Genomic DNA, 19,219 nt, shown 5'->3' with positions numbered 1-19,219 from the left:
CTCGGTGCGGAAGTCGCAAGACACCCGTTTTCGTTCGTCATTGATCCATTAACTCAGTTTTATTGTTACAGAGGGCAGCTAACCCTCTGACCGAATACGCTAAGTTACCGCGCCGGCGACCCTTAGGATTGACAGTCTGTCGCGCTGATCACTCAGCTACCGGGAGCGGACGCCGGAACTGGATACCTCCTCCGAAATACACTGCTGTGCAAAACTTACGGGAACTTTCACCTGATGTGTCAGAGCTATGTAACATAGCTCGATGAAATTTGGACCACACATAGAAACAACTGCTACAGTATAGTACAGGAGGTAACTGGGAGAAATGAGCATTGAGACGAACAGAAATGACACTTTCATTAAAACGTAATAATGAAACTAAAGTCGTCGTTATTTATAATGGTCCTCTGGACATTAAAAATAGTGAGACATGGTTCTGAGAAGAATGTGTGGTCACCACGGACAGCAATGGAACGTACCCCCATGCTGACGAGCTCTTGTGAAAGGGCGTTTCATTCCCCCACCGGCGGCTGACAACTTCTGGATGGCTGTTGGCGCATGTTGAGGTGCTGCAATACGTCTGCCCAACACATCATACTCGTGCTCCATGGGATTTAAGCCGGGTGAGCGGGCAGGCCAGTCCATTCCCGAACATCCACTCGTTGCAAGAGCTACTCCATCTGCGCCGTTAAATGCGCATTGTTACCCGTAAAAATGAAAAAGACGCACATGGGGAAGTAGTACAACGTCACCATGACGTTGACCAGTGATTGTACCGAGTTCAAAGATTTCGAGGCTAATACCCTCCCCCCTCCCCCTCCCCATGCAACATTATGCTTCCCTGCACCGTAAAATCTGAACCACCAAAACGATCATTTTCGAGAGTGTTCCTAGGTACGTTAAGTGTTACTACACTCCTGGAAATGGAAAAAAGAACACATTGACACCGGTGTGTCAGATCCACCATACTTGCTCCGGACACTGCGAGAGGGCTGTACAAGCAATGATCACACGCACGGCACAGCGGACACACCAGGAACTGCGGTGTTGGCCGTCGAATGGCGCTAGCTGCGCAGCATTTGTGCACCGCCGCCGTCAGTGTCAGCCAGTTTGCCGTGGCATACGGAGCTCCATCGCAGTCTTTAACACTGGTAGCATGCCGCGACAGCGTGGACGTGAACCGTATGTGCAGTTGACGGACTTTGAGCGAGGGCGTATAGTGGGCATGCGGGAGGCCGGGTGGACGTACCGCCGAATTGCTCAACACGTGGGGCGTGAGGTCTCCACAGTACATCGATGTTGTCGCCAGTGGTCGGCGGAAGGTGCACGTGCCTGTCGACCTGGGACCGGACCGCAGCGACGCATGGATGCACGCCAAGACCGTAGGATCCTACGCAGTGCCGTAGGGGACCGCACCGCCACTTCCCAGCAAATTAGGGACACTGTTGCTCCTGGGGTATCGGCGAGGACCATTCGCAACCGTCTCCATGAAGCTGGGCTACGGTCCCGCACACCGTTAGGCCGTCTTCCGCTGACGCCCCAACATCGTGCAGCCCGCCTCCAGTGGTGTCGCGACAGGCGTGAATGGAGGGACGAATGGAGACGTGTCGTCTTCAGCGATGAGAGTCGCTTCTGCCTTGGTGCCAATGATGGTCGTATGCGTGTTTGGCGCCGTGCAGGTGAGCGCCACAATCAGGACTGCATACGACCGAGGCACACAGGGCCAAAACCCGGCATCATGGTGTGGGGAGTGATCTCCTACACTGGCCGTACACCACTGGTGATCGTCGAGGGGACACTGAATAGTGCACGGTACATCCAAACCGTCATCGAACCCATCGTTCTACCATTCCTAGACCGGCAAGGGAACTTGCTGTTCCAACAGGACAATGCACGTCGGCATGTATCCCGTGCCACCCAACGTGCTCTAGAAGGTGTAAGTCAACTACCCTGGCCAGCAAGATCTCCGGATCTGTCCCCCATTGAGCATGTTTGGGACTGGATGAAGCGTCGTCTCACGCGGTCTGCACGTCCAGCACGAACGCTGGTCCAACTGAGGCGCCAGGTGGAAATGGCATGGCAAGCCGTTCCACAGGACTACATCCAGCATCTCTACGATCGTCTCCACGGGAGAATAGCAACCTGCATTGCTGCGAAAGGTGGATATACACTGTACTAGTGCCGACATTGTGCATGCTCTGTTGCCTGTGTCTATGTGCCTGTGGTTCTGTCAGTGTGATCATGTTATGTATCTGACGCCAGGAATGTGTCAATAAAGTTTCCCCTTCCTGGGACAATGAATTCACGGTGTTCTTATTTCAATTTCCAGGAGTGTACCTTCCGCCATGTGAGGGTACGTCCCGAATCACTAGTCAGATGGAATCGGCTCTCATCTGAGAATAGTAGGTGTCCCCAGTTCTCGTTGGTCCAGTCCCTACGTTCTTGGTTCCACCGCAAGCGGCGTTGCCGTAGCGCAGGTGGGTGGGTCAAAGGGACCATCCCCAAACAGTCCTCGTGGCACTGTGGAGAGTGGGACCGCGTGACTTGAAGTCCTCTTAAATGTGGTTGCAATTGCACCCGCTGTTTCACGCGGAGCCCTTCTTGCCTGTTGCTCAATACAGTGCTCATCTGCTGCTATAGTTGACCGTGGTCGACCATCTTCTCTCCTTCGGGCAGTAGTGCCTGTGGTTCGGAACGCACCCTTATGCATGCCAGAGAAAGCCGTCAGCAGTAACATTCTCCTGGGCTACACTCGTCACACTTCGGTCTTCTTCCAGTTTCCCAATGATTCTTCCCCGTGTGAAGTAATCCAAATGTTGTTTCCCGGCGATTTTCTGATGATGACCACCATCACACTGTACCGTAACTGTTCGCTGATTGACACACGCGATTTTTTCGCAATCCTTCGGCAGCCTCGTGTTGTGAGAACAGCTCCATTCGGCGCTTTAGTCGGCGCTTTAGTCAGCGCTTTAGTCATGCTGACTACCCGCCATGTGAAGTCCAGCTTTCTGTGCATGTTTGCACACCTCTGGCAGCATCCTCCCGCACTTTCATTCATTTCCGCCGAATAGTTAATAAGTTACGTTGCTTTGTCTACCTCGTCCTTGCGCTTTGCAGAGGTGTGTCATCAACTGGAACGTCCCACTACCAACTCCCCAGGTATTAAACTGCTAAGCCTCGAACTCTATAATAGTTGAGAACTCGAACTGCCGTCTCTTTTTTCGGGCGGAAGAAAAAAATGTTTGTATGGCTGTAATATATCGTCGAGAAAGAAAGAGAGAGAGAGAGAACGGGAGATAAGTATTGGAGGCACCAACAAAGGAGGACCATAAACCTGCGCGCTTCGTGGCCGTTGTTATTTATGAAAAATCTTCAGACTTATTACGTCGTGTCTTACTTCTCTTCAAAGTTTCGCCGCGAATTCATCCACGAAATACAATTAATTAGTTATCCCATTATTCTCCCGAGGCGACTGAATTCATCGATGTTTCAATGAAACGGTTCACTAGATCTTTGTTCATGACAGAAAATGGCACCAGGGAAAATGCAAGGCAAGCCTATGATAACACTGGGAAAGAAATACAGTATGAGCAGCTTCACAGGGTGCGAAAAATGGCATATTTGTAGGCAACTTAGAATAGGGTTAAGAGACTACAGTGAAACAACTCAGTTTCTCAGCTGCAACACATTTTCTCCTTCTCTTACTTTTTATTGTCCTGTAATGGCAAATGTGGTGAAATAGACATGATCAGAAACATATGCAGTAGGCAAAGTAAGGTATTTGTCTACTGCGATCATCATCATTTCCTTTGGGCCTTTGTCCCACTTCAACGTGGGGTCGGCCTTGTTGCTATGGAGTTGGCGGTGTTAGTGTCAGAGGGTGGCCAGATGCCCTTCCTGTCGCCACCCCGTACCGCCCACCCCCCTTCGGGACGGAATTAGTGTATCCCAGCTGCCTGCATCTAGTGTAACCCATTAAATAGTGCGAACGTTTTCAAATGTCTGCGAGTCGTGTAACTGAGGTGGAACGTGGGGACCAGCCTGGTATTCACCTTTCGGGATGTGGAAAACTACCTAAAAACCACATGCAGGCTGGCCGGCATACCGGCCCTCGTCGTTAATCCGCCGGGCGGATTCGGTCCGGGGCATCGCGCCTAATCGAGTCCAGGAAGCAGCGCTTTAGCGCCCACGGCTACTGTGGCGGGTATATTTGTGTACTGCGGTACTGCAGCTAATTTTTAATGGGATGATGAAGTTTTTAAGGCATTCGAAATGAAACGATCGTATGGCATTATTGGTCGGGAAAATCTCATACCCGGCTGGGAACCGAATCTGGGACGCCGAGATCAAGAAACACAATGCAATCATTACAGCATGAGCTGCAAACTACGGCGTCGAAAGCCCTTGGGATGCAGAATTATGGCGGCCTTACACTTAACTAGTTGCATACTCACAAGCACGCATGCGAAAGCCTGCCTGCGATAGCATGCACAAATTCCTCACGTCTATATACGTCTCAAGCGTGCTTGTACAACTATCAGTTTGTTTACCAGAAAATGTCAAGCTCAGACGACGGTGTGCTGGATTTTGTAACCTTTTTGCTTATCTAGAGTAAACTGTGGTTAAAGAAACGAACATGTTCACATGTTGTTAACTATTCGTGGTAGACACTCTAGGAAACTGTCTCACGATATTGCTGTTTTTCTTCTCTTTTTCCCCGTACTATATTCTTTGACTTGTCTAACGTTACGATATAACCTTTTTACCGCATGTAAATTAACGACAAAAATTTAAATCTCTGAGGAATGCTTGCAAGCGTCCCTATTATTGGTACACATGCTCGAGCATGCACACGCTTGCACAAGCATGGAAATATACGAATTCAGAAAGCCGACACTCGCAATGCTGTACACCTTCACCTGCTTCGACACATAAACATCTCCATAACTTGGCAGCACCTGCGCTGTGAAGGCAGCCTTTTTATTTGTACTTAGCACATTTCACGAATTTGGATAGAACAGAATCTCGAGGAACACTTCGCAGATCTGAGCCACACAGTAAAAAATCCTGACATTTCGATTACGAAAGCCTCACCCACGTTGTGCTTAGCAGTGGAAGCTGGGAACCTAAAATACTGCGACGTGTGGCGAGGAAGAATGTTCACACTGGCGTATTTGAATGGGTTAAATATCAAAGCACGCATAAAAACATACAGAAATGTGTTCAAACATTATAAACACACCAAACCTGAACTCAAAATAAGCGAAAAAAACCTCAAGCGAGTTCGTGAAACAGCATTAAATTAGGTAAATTATCATTAGCCGTAATTCAAACAAATAGCTCTCAGAATTTTGGAATATCTTCATTGTCTATTTCATTGAGTTGGAAGAGTACATCAACAAACGATTTTACGAGAGCTTTGAAAACAATATACAGCAATTAACCTCTGTCGTCATTACTGAGATGCAAATTCATAATAATTCACAGTGGACCATAGCAGAACGGAACATGTAAATAAAACTGTTGTGCTAATTTGCGATACATGAAATGTGGCTTAATAAAATGTAATTACGCCAGATGCATTTTTCAAGCGTTCGAAAATATACGTCATTTTATGTCAATACTCTATTATTTCCAGTGCTTGAAAATACTGAAGAATAATGCTCATATTATTATTTTCATTTCAAAACTGCTAGCGGTAAATTTTCTCCCGGTGCGAGGCCACTGACAGCTCAGGTCCTGTACAAAGTGAACACTTCTGCTGAACGCGACAATCACAGATGGCGTCTTGCATCTTCTGCTTGTGACGTAGGGATAGGGAGCGTTCTTGTCCCTTATCGCCTGTACTTTACGTGGCACGTTTTCCAAATATTGCAGAAATTATTTTGTGTTTCCAGTGACGACGAGGCATCTCAACGTGAAATTCCAGAAAGTGACGTCACAATGCTCATACAGCTCCACATCAACGTTCGCTAACTCGTACCGTGTTCTGACGGCTTTAGCCTGGCAGTCGGCCGCGAGCGTTAGCAGACTAGTAGCTGAACCACCGGAGGTTGGGACAAGTCCTTCCTCCCTCTCGAAGTGTTGGCTGCTACTGCGAAAGTATAAATGACACATGGTCATAGGGACCCTCTCTTGTGCCGTGGGAGTCGTACTCGAACCCTCTCATGGACAAGGTTTGCTCTGGCTGTTGATATACTTTCCGGGATGTGAGGTCGTGGTCCAAGAACTTTTCTGCTCCTTACGTTTCGTCCAGGACTGCGCTGGACTTTCTCAGAGGCGCTGCTCCGCTGAGTCTTGCCGACTCAGTCCTGGACGAAACGTAAGGAGCAGAAAAGTTCTTGGACCACGACCTCACATCCCGGAAAGTATATCAACAGCCATGTCACCCGGTCGTGAAAGCCTTCATTCTACAAGGTTTGCTCTCTTCACTCATTTCAAAATTAGAAAAGAAGACAACGAGCGACGTACGGCAGCAAGCAGAGTATTAGACAATGGTCACCGCGTAGACCCAATGAAAATAATCGGTTCAATCCGTTGCTGAAAAAAAAGGCTCACTTGTTCGTAATTTTACGTATCAGTTGAATTATTCAATCAGTCTCCTTAGTGAAATCAGTCTATGATCTTTCGAGTGAAGCCAGTCTGTGGGATCAACCGAATAAAAGCAGTCGATACAGTCCGCCACATTCAGTACTTGGCGGAAACGTTACACCGTTTTGCCATTGTTAAATCACTGTTGTTGACTGCACTATGTTGTCTCCTGTCGTCACTGTTATTGCCGTTCCAATATTTGCTTTTTGTAGAGTGTCAGTAAATAGGCTTTTAATTCAGGTTTTCATCCATGTTTACGAGTAAGGCGTTTTCTTAAAAGCGAACTTTGTGTTTGATCAAAGTGACGAAAAGCCCAGTGGCGTGGGAATGGAAGAAATCGTGTTACTGATCAAAAGTAATCCTCGAGATAAACTCAATGCAGTCTACAATATCTGCGAGGAATCTTCATATTGAAAAAAAAATGTTCAAATGTGTGTGAAATCTTATGGGACTTAACTGCTAAGGTCATCAGTCCCTAAGCTTACACACTATTTAACCTAAACTATCATAAGGACAAACACAAACACCCATGCCCGAGGGGGGACTCGAACCTCCGCCGGGACCAGCCGCACTGTTCATGACTGCAGCGATTCTTCATATTGAGAAACTACATTAATTAAAGAAATGCAGAGGGAATTAACGAATGATGAAAAAATTTCTCGCAGAAATGTACTTCCGTCTGGTGACACATGTTCAGAAAGCAAGTGACCAAGTCACCAAACCAAAAAAAAATTACCTTTCATGCTTTCTGTTCACGTCACCTTACCGAAACAGAATTATAGATGAAGGGTGCAAAAAAAGTGGGAAGAGAAAGACAGATCTTCAAGAAATTTAAATAAAAAAGTAACTGTCCATTTATTTAAAAATAAACTTGGACTTGGGTCAGTCGGTTGTCTCTCAAGTATTACCATTCAAACCCATCAAGTCAGTGAAAACATTCATATATCTGACATAGGCGCAGAGGCTCGTTTCATTCGGTGGTTTCATTTAACTGAAGAAAAAAGACTGAACGAAAAAACCACCGACTGGTCAACCAGTCGATTGTCCCCTCACTAGCTACCTGATGGCGGCAGTGTCGTAAATGAGGTGGTACAGGACCGATCTCTGCTGGTATCTGACGCAACCACAGTTCAAAATACCTAAAAATACCAGGTTAAAGTATCCACACTACAGCATATGGATAAACCGCGTCTGTGATACGCTGCTCTTTGTAAAATCTGGCGGCATAATCATGACATATGCTGCAGTGGATATGCTGAGCCACTCCTTAAAGTGAGGGTGCTTAGACTGGAAGTTCAGAGATGGCAGCTCCATTACCAGTCTTACTTCCTGTGGGTTCGTCACCCACAGATGGACACGTCGTCTTTTCATTACGGCCAACGGCAAATAGAGTCAAACTTTTTGGGTCTTCGCTCCACTCGGATCTACATCCACACACGTTCACAGATTTGAAGATGGTGGTTGTTTGAGAAGTGTAGTTGAAAGGCTGCGTCGCCGGCCAGTGTCCCGCTGCGCACCGAAACCGCCCGTTGCCCGCAGGTTCAACTTCACGCTGCCCTGGGGCGCCAACTTCGCGGTGTACGGGCGCCGCAATGTGGCACCCAGCGTGACGCAGTACGACTTCGTCGAGTTCGTCAAGGGCGGACGCGTGGACCACCGGCTGCGGCGCTCGCCGCCCGACGACGCCGACCTGCGGGAGCTGTACCGGCCACCGAGGCACGCCGCCGTCAGCTTCACCAGGGGCGTCGCGACGCCGGGCGCCGGCGTCGTCGCCGAGCTGGTGGGCCACGTCGTGCCCGCGCCCGCCTTCATCGTCAACCGCAACCACCTGGAGCGCAGCCCCGATCAGGTACCTCGTATATCGTCACTCACCTGCGTCTTCGAAGGGTAGTCATGAAGTTCTGCTTATCACGTGATTAATTTTTTGTTTGTTGGCAGGTACAATACCTATAAAATCGATACACATTGAAATCCCTGCGTGACAGTACCGTAGTACACCGCTAGAGGAACAAAAGCAAAATGGTACTGTCCTTTCATAAACTGGCATATTGTGTGGTAATTCGTTTCCTACATATGAAGGGGAACAACGCTGTAACACTTCACTCCGAGCTGGAGGAAAAAATTTGTGGGAAGATCCTATGGGACCAAACTGCTGAGGTCATCGGTCCCTAAGCTTACCCACTACTTAATCTAACTGAAACTAACTTGCGCTAAGCGCTAAGGACAACACACACACACACACACACACACACACACACACACACACACACACACGCCCGTGCGAGGACTCAGACCTCCGACGGGGGAGAGGAGGGAGCCCTTCGAACCGTGACAAGGCGCCCTTAGACCACGCGGCGAATTGCGGAGGAAGTGCACGGCAACAATGCACCATCATATGGCGCAGTTTGCAGGTGGTGCAGACGATTCCTGAATGAATGACTAATAACTTTATGGCCGACCATCACTCTGTGAAAAAACGAGAACCGCAAGGGAAACAGACCCCTTGGTATCCAAGACCTGAGCATCACAATCGAGACGATAGTGGAAAAAATGAAAATCAATCACGGATGGGTTTTAAACATTTTGAAGATGACAACGCTCTGGCGTTGCCACCCGTCCAGTTTTGGAAGGGATTGTCCCGGAATTTAAAGTCCTGTCCAGAATCCCCGGTACAGGGACTCGAGACATATCTTTATCCTGCCTTGTGCCGAATTCGCGAATCACGCGAGCGAAGAAAAAGAATGTTCAAATGTTAAATGTGTGTGAAATCTTATGGGACCTAACTGCTAAAGTCATCAGTCCCTAAGCTTACACACTACTTGACCTAAACTATCCTCAAGACAAACACACACACCCATGCCCGGGGGAGGACTCGAACCTCCGGCGGGACCAGTCGCACAGTCCATGACTGTAGCGCCCTAGACCGCTCGGCTAAACCCGCGCGGCAGAAAAAGAATGACGTGTGAATTTCCTCATCCAGTCATCATACATGATTCAAATTACACATTTTCCTATTAAATTAGGGATTATTGGGTAGTTCATCTGCTACCGTGTTTCACGTTCAGTTTGAGCAGTATATAATTAGAAAGTACCGGCCTTTGGAAAACATGTTTAGACCTTCCTCTAATTATGACGACAATTCAAGTTCGCCTGTTTCGAAGTAGAAGTTAAAAAATACACGGCTTTCAATAACGACTAGTGCTGGAAGATAACGACTTTAGAGCAAAGTGTGTGATTTGCTCCGCCATGTTTTCGATAAAATTTGAAGGAAGAAGACACAACAACACATTCTTGCACAACAGCAGTTTTATAAACGTAAAACAGTTACAACTTTCTTAGTGAACAAGCATACGTCTGAAGAAGACATGCTTTAGTTGCATCTGTTAAATACTCGTACAGTGTAAAACACGGCTTTAGTTACAAATCATTGGATTGTCAAATGAAACTGCACCATTCTTTGTTCCCACGCCGTAACATTGCGTCTGAAATTACGCGTGGGAGAACTAAAGAAATGGCTATCTCGGAAAACGTTCTTGGCCTATACTGTCAAGATGTAGCCATAGGCGAGCTACATAAACCTTTTTATTTTTCTGTGTTCTCAGATGCCTCAAGCCGAGAAAATACAAAAAAAATGTCTTTATTGAGTTCAGTACTTTTATTCTAATCGCAGGCTACGTCAGAGATTACTAGATTTTTTATGAAGATTCCGAAGAAACAGAGAAAGAAATTTTGCATGAAATAAAGAACGTAACACTGCTAATGCCTTTCGTCTGAATCAAGTAAGTGCATATAGCTTAGCCAATGTTCGAGTGAAATATGGCAAGAACAGTTTGGCGTTTGTCTTACGTGTGTTTGTCTTAATGGAAAACGAAAATCCATCCATTTTTTGTGAGCTAATTGCAAGTGCCGAGTCATAAATAATACTGTAAAATGCGGTCTTAAAACATGTCATTATGATGTAGAGGCCATTAGTTATCAAAATCTACCTTGAATTTAGTTTCTCTGCATCAAATGTTTAGTCACTGAGAGAATTTTCAGAGTTTGTGGAGATAGAATTTTAGGAAATATTACGGCACGTTCGTACAAGATGGGGAAATATTACAAGTTCGCACAAAATGGCTCTCGCTACTTCCTGTAGTTGACAATATTGCATACTGCTGGCCTCCTATCAAATTGTATTTCATTTCAAAGGGCGAGGGATACTGTTCAAGATTGATTTGGCAATTTGTGATATTAAACAGGAAGCACGATATTGAAGAAACTGAACATTCACTTCCTGAATGCTATCTACAATTTATGCAGTGTATTTAGCCTACTTCTGTTGAGTTGGAACTTAGGAGCAAGCTAGAGAGCAGGGAACAAGACAAATTCTTAGGAAAGAAAGTTCATGAACCCTGAAAGAAATACCAAAATCACAGAGGTTAAATTTTGAAAATGATGCACGATCTTTCTTGTCACATTGGATTGATTATGTGTCCACAAAATTATAACTTTTCTGAGAACAGTGTTCAATCTGCTTACAAGTATTTCGCGTAAAGAACAAGAAGATTTTCGTCTGCAGTGGCAGTATATTTTAAAGGTTACCAATAAGCTGAATTTTACTCTGGATGAAGGTTGGTTATACAATGAATTCTACGATTTCCGGAATGCATATGATGGAATTGATAAAAGTAAAGCAGAAGGCCAGGTTTGGTTGGATTTCTTTAAGCAGCATACCACAACTGACATTTCCAATCTCCAATTGCTTGGGGATATTTTCAGTTCTTACCAGTAACTCATTTGCTGAAAAAATCTTCGGCATGATGGAGAACCAGTAGTCAGAAGAAAGAAATCGAATGTCCATGAACTTAGTGAAATGAGAACTTCTAATAAAAGTAAACTTTTCTGAAGATTGTGGTGAATTCTAGTATTTTCTGAAAGACATGAGGGATAGTGAAGGACTACTGAAAACAGCAAAGAGGAACACAAAATACACGTTCAAAATGCAAAATAATGGTCATGTTACTGTTGGACATTTTCTTCAAGATCCTCTCATTTTTATCTCAACCTTGAACTGAACTAATTATATTTCGTGTAAATATTAAGTCAAAAATTCATTTCGTATTTTATGGCAATAGATTCATTGAAAATACGAATGAAGAGCAAAAGACTTTCTTTTTATTTTTGTGTTATCACAATATTAAAACTACATTCTGATATGTTTAGAAATCACAGGTGCAATAAATTGGTTATATTACTTATGGTATTTGTAGTAAACTATTAGCATTTTATTCATTCCGTATGATCGAGACGTCGTCCATCCCAGGCTTTTTTGAAGCTGAATGGTCAGTGCATGCTAGGTTCTGCTAATGCTCACACCAATTCGAAAAGCCCGCCGAATCGAGGCAATAGCAGAATTGTCGCAGCAGGATCAAGGCCATCCCAAACGACTTCTTCATCCGCCTAATCACCGTGGACGAGTGGTGGATGACAGACAAAGGAGCAAAGTAAGCAGTGGAAACAAGTGGACTCACCTCCGATAAAGTCGAAATATTGGAGGAAAGTGCCTTAAATTGGACTCCACCTCTAAAGTGAACCTCCTTGTCTCTTCGCTCTGCTTTCTCCTGGACTCTAGTGGTACCAAATGTAAATAGTGGTTCAGTCTCCCACCGCTCTGTAACTGGGAGGGGAGGGGGGCCACAGGTCTCTGGCCTCACTTGTTACTTATTATTTCACCATTACATGTTTTGACAATGGGGAAAGTTTCACACTGTGCTATATTTTTCGTTATTTCTCCTAGATATTGACAGATACACCTTTTAAACTATATGTGTTCTTGAATGGTAATGTTTAAGGTTAATGTTTACGTTCAACCGTTTCTTTTAAATGTTTGGTTAAAAATTTATTAAGGTAACAAAATGAAGACTCTATTCGCGTAAAAGTACCCCCTTCAGTTGCTCAAACCTGACCCATTACTTTATTAGAACATACTCTTATAAATAAATGATGGTGTAAAGCAGCTAGCCACAAATTGGCTTTAGGCTCCTTTATTCATAAAGTACAGTTACCGGCTTCTAATTTATACAATTGATCATCAGACGGCTTTCATGCTTTCGTCAAAATATATGGTGCACTGGTTTCCTGCTGAATTTCCCTAGGATACAAAATAATTCAAATTTACAGACCTGTAATAAATTAGCGTTTATTTTAGGACAACTCAACAGTAAACAAAAGCATCATATATTTTGACAAAAGTATGGAAGTCGTCTGATGATGAACTGTATAAATCAGAAATCGCTAAAGTAACTTAAAACCCGTTTGTGCCTAGTTGCTACACACCATCAAAATTTTATTTAATATAATAGTCACGGTTTTCAGACATGTCTTTACTTGACATAATTGCACATACTCCTCTTCTCCTGGAATTCTCTTGCAGATTCCAAGAGGATAATGGGGAAAATTTAACAGGGAAAGTGGAGTCCGTCTAAACTGACTAAAGTTATTGTTGCAGTTCTGAAAAACACATGTTGGCAGAAGGCCAATAAACAGTTTACAGATCCAAAAACAGTACTTGCGAGATTGTCCAGCATGAAGTATAGTACACCTAAGGGAGCAGAAAACTTACAATTTTGGGTAGAGAAGTTGAAGAAGGAATTTTTTAGTATTGCCTTGCTATGATAGCTTCTTTTTTTGACTTGTGAAGAGTGGCCCTACAACTGACAGTGAGTAATAACATTGAACACACTTCAAAAGACAATCTGTTGGGAAAGAATGGGTTAGTCATTTCCTTAAAAGCCACAAAATCAAACAACCAGAAAGAAAGCCTACAGCAGGGCACTTTGGTTCAGAAGTGAGAGAAATTCTATATCTCTCTGGAAGATGCTGTACTGTGCCTAATTTGAAACTAGATTATGTTTCCTCGGCTTTAAATCCGTTTCCTAATTTTATTTAGTGCTATATTTAATATTTTTACGAGGAGTCGGACTTTGGCAACTATTTTTCCAACTCGCTACGAGTAAGGTTTTGGAAAACACTGTAATTTTTTTCATGGTAACTTCTCATTACATTTATTGAGAGTGAAATGTTAACGGTGAAAATTACAAAGTAAATATTACATGCTTTTAAACCATAATTTTGTACTATCTTCCGGTTTTTTTTAAAATCATAAACTAATTTATGGCCTGGTTTTGGGCACTTCATTATAACAGTCACCGGGCGAGGCGAAGCTGAAAGTTTTTGGGACAGATATGGTGCGGCGCTAACAGAGTAAGCTCTTAAGGGACAAACCATGACAGGAGCATACTACAGTAATCTCCCCATTAAGTTACGGAAGGCCATCAAGGCGAAGCGTCGAGGGAAGCCGTTCAAAGAGTTGTTTGTGATCCACGATAACATTCCCACCTCCCCCACCCCAGCTTGCTTTGCAACGGATACAGTCACACATATTGCTTATTTGCCTTATCAAATTTCGCTCACAATCTGTATACCCCTGACATGGCACTCATACAGGGTGAACATTAATAAAACAGACGAACTGAAGTGGTGGATTCCTGAATATAAATGGAGGAAAAAAAGCTGTTATGAACATGTGTCCGGAAATGGACGGTGTGCGTTCAATGACAACAAATCGTCTCGGAGCATGGTGTAGAGCTGCATCTCGTCCACGCTACAACAGATGTTCAAAATGGATAGTAGCGTTTATTATGCAGGATACATTTTGGCTTACACCATATTGGCGGCCCACTTGCCTGGAGCTTGTACTAAATATCCTGTAAGACTTGCTCCTCCAAATCTGGTGTACGCACAGTCCACAGCCTCCCTGCACGTTCCTCAGTCTGAAAGATCCCACGAACACACAACTGTACAAAAAGGGCTTGAAATATTGTGTGATGTGGTAGGTGTGTGTGATCGTACTTATTTTTTTGTATAGCCGTGCTGCCTTTCGACCATTTCCATGTGCTTGGCTATATTCAAACACCGTCTCGGCTTGTTCCCGACAGGAATACCGGACCATTCTGCTACTTCCATTATGCTGCGTCAATCACACAGCCTGCAGCACACACAGAACACACGGCACGTGGTCAGAGGAATTTTCATTCTGTAGCGCCATCTACAGTGGCAACTATGCATTTCCGGACATGTGTTCCTAGCCCCTTTTTTCTCCATTTCCAGTCCTGAATCCGTCCATGCAGTTCGTAGGTTTTGTTAATGTTCACCCTGTATACTTCTTCCTCTTTCCTCGGATAAGGTGGAATGTTCTCTGAACAGTCATAATGCATACTTCTGCAACAAAGATCTCCCCAAAGTCATCCATCAGTTGAAACATGTGTCGCACTAAAGGGTGAATATATAGAGGACTAAAATGATCACCCATACCCCCCCCCTCCAGTACACCTCTTGCAATATGCTGATGACACCGCATTCCTCGCCCTCGCTCCTACCCTCCAACGGTCCCAACGCCTTCTCCAGAATCACCTTGACCTTTTTGCTGCATGGTGTAACCAGTGGCTCCTGAAACTCAATCCTTCCAAGACGCAGGCAATCATCGTAGGTCGTACCACTCGCTCCTTCCGGCTCCTGGATTTCTCCCTTACTGTCTGCGCACATCCTGTCCGCCTCACCCCCACCCTCACCTACCTTGGCCTTACCTTTGAGCGTCACCTCACCTGGATCCCTCATCTCCGCTCCATCCAATCCAAAGCCCACAACCGCCTCCGACTCCTCAAACTCCTCTCTGGCCGGACGTGGGGGTTGCACCCCTCTACCATCCTCCACACCTACAAATCCTTAATCCGTCCCATCCTCTGTTATGCCAGTCCTGCCTGGATATCTGCCCTCCCCAAATTCTATAAGTCCCTCCAGATCCTTGAGCGTCATGCACTCCGCCTTGCCTTCCGTATATGCCTCCCGTCCCCCACGCGGATCCTCTATGATCTGATTCCTTTCCCCCATCTGCCCCTATTCCTCGAACATATCCGCATCCTCTACACCTCCCGCCGTCTTGAACCCCCTCAACCCCTGGTTGCTCCTCTCCTCTCCCATCCCCGCCCCCTGCCACGTCTTCACCGTTGTGTCCCCCCTACCCTCCATCTCTACACCCTACATCTCCTTTCCCAAGGTGGCTTTCATCAACTCCCCCTCCCGGACGATGCCCTCTCTCCCTCCATTTATCCCTCCTATCAACTCTGATCCTCACTCCCCCTCCTTTCCTCTGTCCTTTCCCTGGGCTCGCTCTTCCCCCCTTCCGTCCTGTTTTCTCCCCACTAAACCTCTCCCTACCTCCCTTCTCCCCCCCCCCAAGTCCTTTCGTATTCCCCTCCTCTGCCTACCCCACTCCCTGTCGCGTCTGCTCCCCACCCCTCTTATGGATCCTCATCCTCCATCAGCTCCTTTCCCGGTTCCCCCCTTCGCTTTTATTCTCCTTTCCCCCCTTTTTTGTTTTCCCATCATCTGTCCAGTTTCCCCCCACCTGCTCTCGGCTGTGGTATGTCACATTTGCCAACTTTTTAATGCAGTGTTCCAGTGACTATTCAGTGTTGTTCGTCTTTCTCGTGTTGCGAACAGAAACAACAGAAACCATGCTGTCGCTAGGTGTGAATTTTATGTCTTTTGCGAACAGAATCCAGACTGTCGCCGTGTTTTTTAATTGTCTGTCTGTTGTTTTACCTGTCTGCTTCGTATGTATTTTATTAGCATCATCATCCCTCTGTTCTTTGTTTAAGTTCCACGATTTCTTTTCGCCATGTTACTCTTTAAGTCTCCGATTTTATCGCCTGTTTTTATTATTTATTCTCTTCATCTTTCTCACAAAGTCTGTAGGCTGAAGAGCGGCATACTAAGCTGCTGCCAGCCCGCCCCCTTCGGGGGGATTTGAAATTCAAGGAGAAAAAAAAAAAAAAGATCACCCATTTGGAGGGTACTTGGCTTACCACTACTATTTCTGTTTCCTATTCACTTCACGAATGGGGCTGGGGCTCTTGCTGTTAGTAAGTCCTGTATTTGGCATAGAATTTGTATCACTTAAGCACTGCGGCCATTTCGTAAGGCTTTTGACGGAAGAAATAAAACGTTATCGATTTCTTCTTGAAAAGTACGCTTTCAGGATGTTAACAGAGCACCTCTCTTGTATCGGCTGCAACAGGATATGGATGGCCATTTCCGTTTCGCTCTTGTGGCTACTTAGCGAACTCGTGGTGAAAGACATTGCTCTTATTAGGCTCTTCTATATCACATGGACTAAGCCAGCCAGATTTTCACTCTGCAGCGGAGTGTGCGCTGATATGTAATTTCTGGCACATTAAAAGTGTGTGCCGGACGGAAGCTCGAACTCGGAACCTTTGTCTTCTCATTCTGGAAAGATACCCCAGGATGTGGCAAAGCCATGTTTCCGCAATATCCTTTCTTACAGGAGTGCTTGTTCTGCAAGGTTCGCAGTAGAGCTTCTGTGAAATTTGGAAGGTAGGAGACGAGGTACTGGCAAAAGTAAAGCTGTGAGGACGGGGCCTGGTTTGTGCTTGGGTAGCTCAGATGGTAGACACTTGCCCGAGAAAGGCAGAGGTCCCGAGTTCGAGTCTCGGCCCGGCACACTGTTTTAATCTGCCAGGAAGTTTCATATCAGCGCACACTCCGTTGCCGAGTGAAAATATCATGTTATTGTAAGACACTTGAAAACGGAAGAAATCAGAGTGGAAAATCGGATACACGAAGAAGTGTAAAACTCATGATGAAATCGCTTTAATGTCTGAATTTTCTGATAAATGGTTCAGTAGATACTTTAGTCTGGATCTGAGTCCTTTCCACGGGTTCAGCAATTCGTCGGAAAATTGTAATATGCCCAAGTACCAACTGGAAATAAAGAAAAAATTGGTTATGTTCTTCCAGTAAATTTTGTTTACATTTCTTACAGAAATAACTTAAATGTAAACTTAGCTAAGGAAAAGAGATTTACAAATCAGAGCTCGCACGGAAAGATATAGGTGTTCGTTTTTTTCCGCGCGCTGTTCGAGAGTGGAATAGTAGAGAATTATTATGACGATGGTTCGATGAAACCTCTGCCACTCGCTTGAGAGTGATTTGCAGAGTATGCAAGTAAATGTAGTTGTAGATAAGTATCTTTAGAAAATGGAGTGTGCGGCCGCTGGCACGTCCATGGAATTATTAAGAAGTGTCACTTCGGACTAATGTCACCTGTTGTTACATGGTATGTAAATGTCTGGTGCTTATGTTTGCACATACGATACGTTGTTAACTATCTCCTAATTGTTGCTGACTATCGTGTTTTGTAATTTTTAGCACTAGACATGCTGTAATAAAACGACGGATTCCGCGATCGTTGCTACCCTTTTCTCCCTTGCCTATGCTCAACGATCGCAGCGCATAGTGGAATCACATGAATTGCAATCTAATCATAATTTACACTACTGGCAGTTAAAATTGCTACACCAAGAAGAAATGCAGATGATAAACGGGTAATCATTGGACAAATATATTATACTAGAACTGACATGTGATCACATTTTCACGCAGTTTGGGTGCATAGATCCTGAGAAATCAGTACCCACAACAACCATTTCTGGCCGTAATAACGGCCTTGATACGCCTGGGCATTGAGTCTAACAGAGCTTGGATGGCGTGTACAGGTACAACTGCCCTTGCGGCTTCAGCACGATACCACAGTTCATCAAGAGTAGTGACTGGCGTATTGTGACAAGCCAGTTGCTCGGCCACCATTCACCAGACGTTTTCAAATGGTGAGAGATCTGGAGAATGTGCTGGTCAGGACAGCAGTCGAACATTTTATGTATCCAGAAAGGCTCGTAAAGTACCTGCAACATGCGGTCGTGCATTATCCTGCTGAAATGCAGGGTTTCGCAGGGATTGAATGAAGGGTAGAGCCACGGGTCGTAACACGTCTGAAATATAACGTCCACTGTTCAAAGTGCCGTCAATGCGAACAAGAGGTGATCGAGACTTGTAACCGATGGCACCCCAAACCATCACACCGGGTGATACGCCAGTATGGCGATGACGAATACACGCTTCCAATGTGCGTTCACCGCGATTTCGCCAGACACGGATGAGACCATCATGATACTGTAAACGGCACCTGGATTCATCCGAAAAAATGACGTTTTGCCATTCGTGCACCCAGGTTCGTCGCTGAGTACACCATCGCAGCGTTAAGGGTAACCGCAGCTATGGTCTCCGAGCTGATAGTCCATGCTGCTGCAAACGTCGTCGAACTGTTCGCGCAGACGGTTGTTGTCTTGCAAACGTCCCCATCTGTTGACTCAGGGATCGAGACGTGGCTGCACGATCCGTTACAGCCATGCGGATAAGATGCCTGTCATCTCGACTGCTAGTGATACAAGGCCGTTGGGATCCAGGACGGCGTTCCATATTACCCCTCTGAACCCACCGATTCCATATTCTGCTAACAGTCATTGGATCTCGACCAACGCGAGCAGCAATGTCTCGATACCATAATCCGCAATCGCGATAGGCTACAATCCGACCTTTATCAAAGTCGGAAACGTGATGGTAAGCATTTCTCCTCCTTACACGAGGCATCGCAACAACGTTTCACCAAGCAACGCCGGTCAACTGCTGTTTGTGTATGAGAAATCGGTTGGAAACTTTACTCGTGTCA

Source organism: Schistocerca cancellata, chromosome 3 (assembly GCF_023864275.1).
Source record: "Schistocerca cancellata isolate TAMUIC-IGC-003103 chromosome 3, iqSchCanc2.1, whole genome shotgun sequence".
Classification (NCBI taxonomy): domain Eukaryota; kingdom Metazoa; phylum Arthropoda; class Insecta; order Orthoptera; family Acrididae; genus Schistocerca; species Schistocerca cancellata.
Note: the sequence above shows the minus strand (reverse complement) of the source record.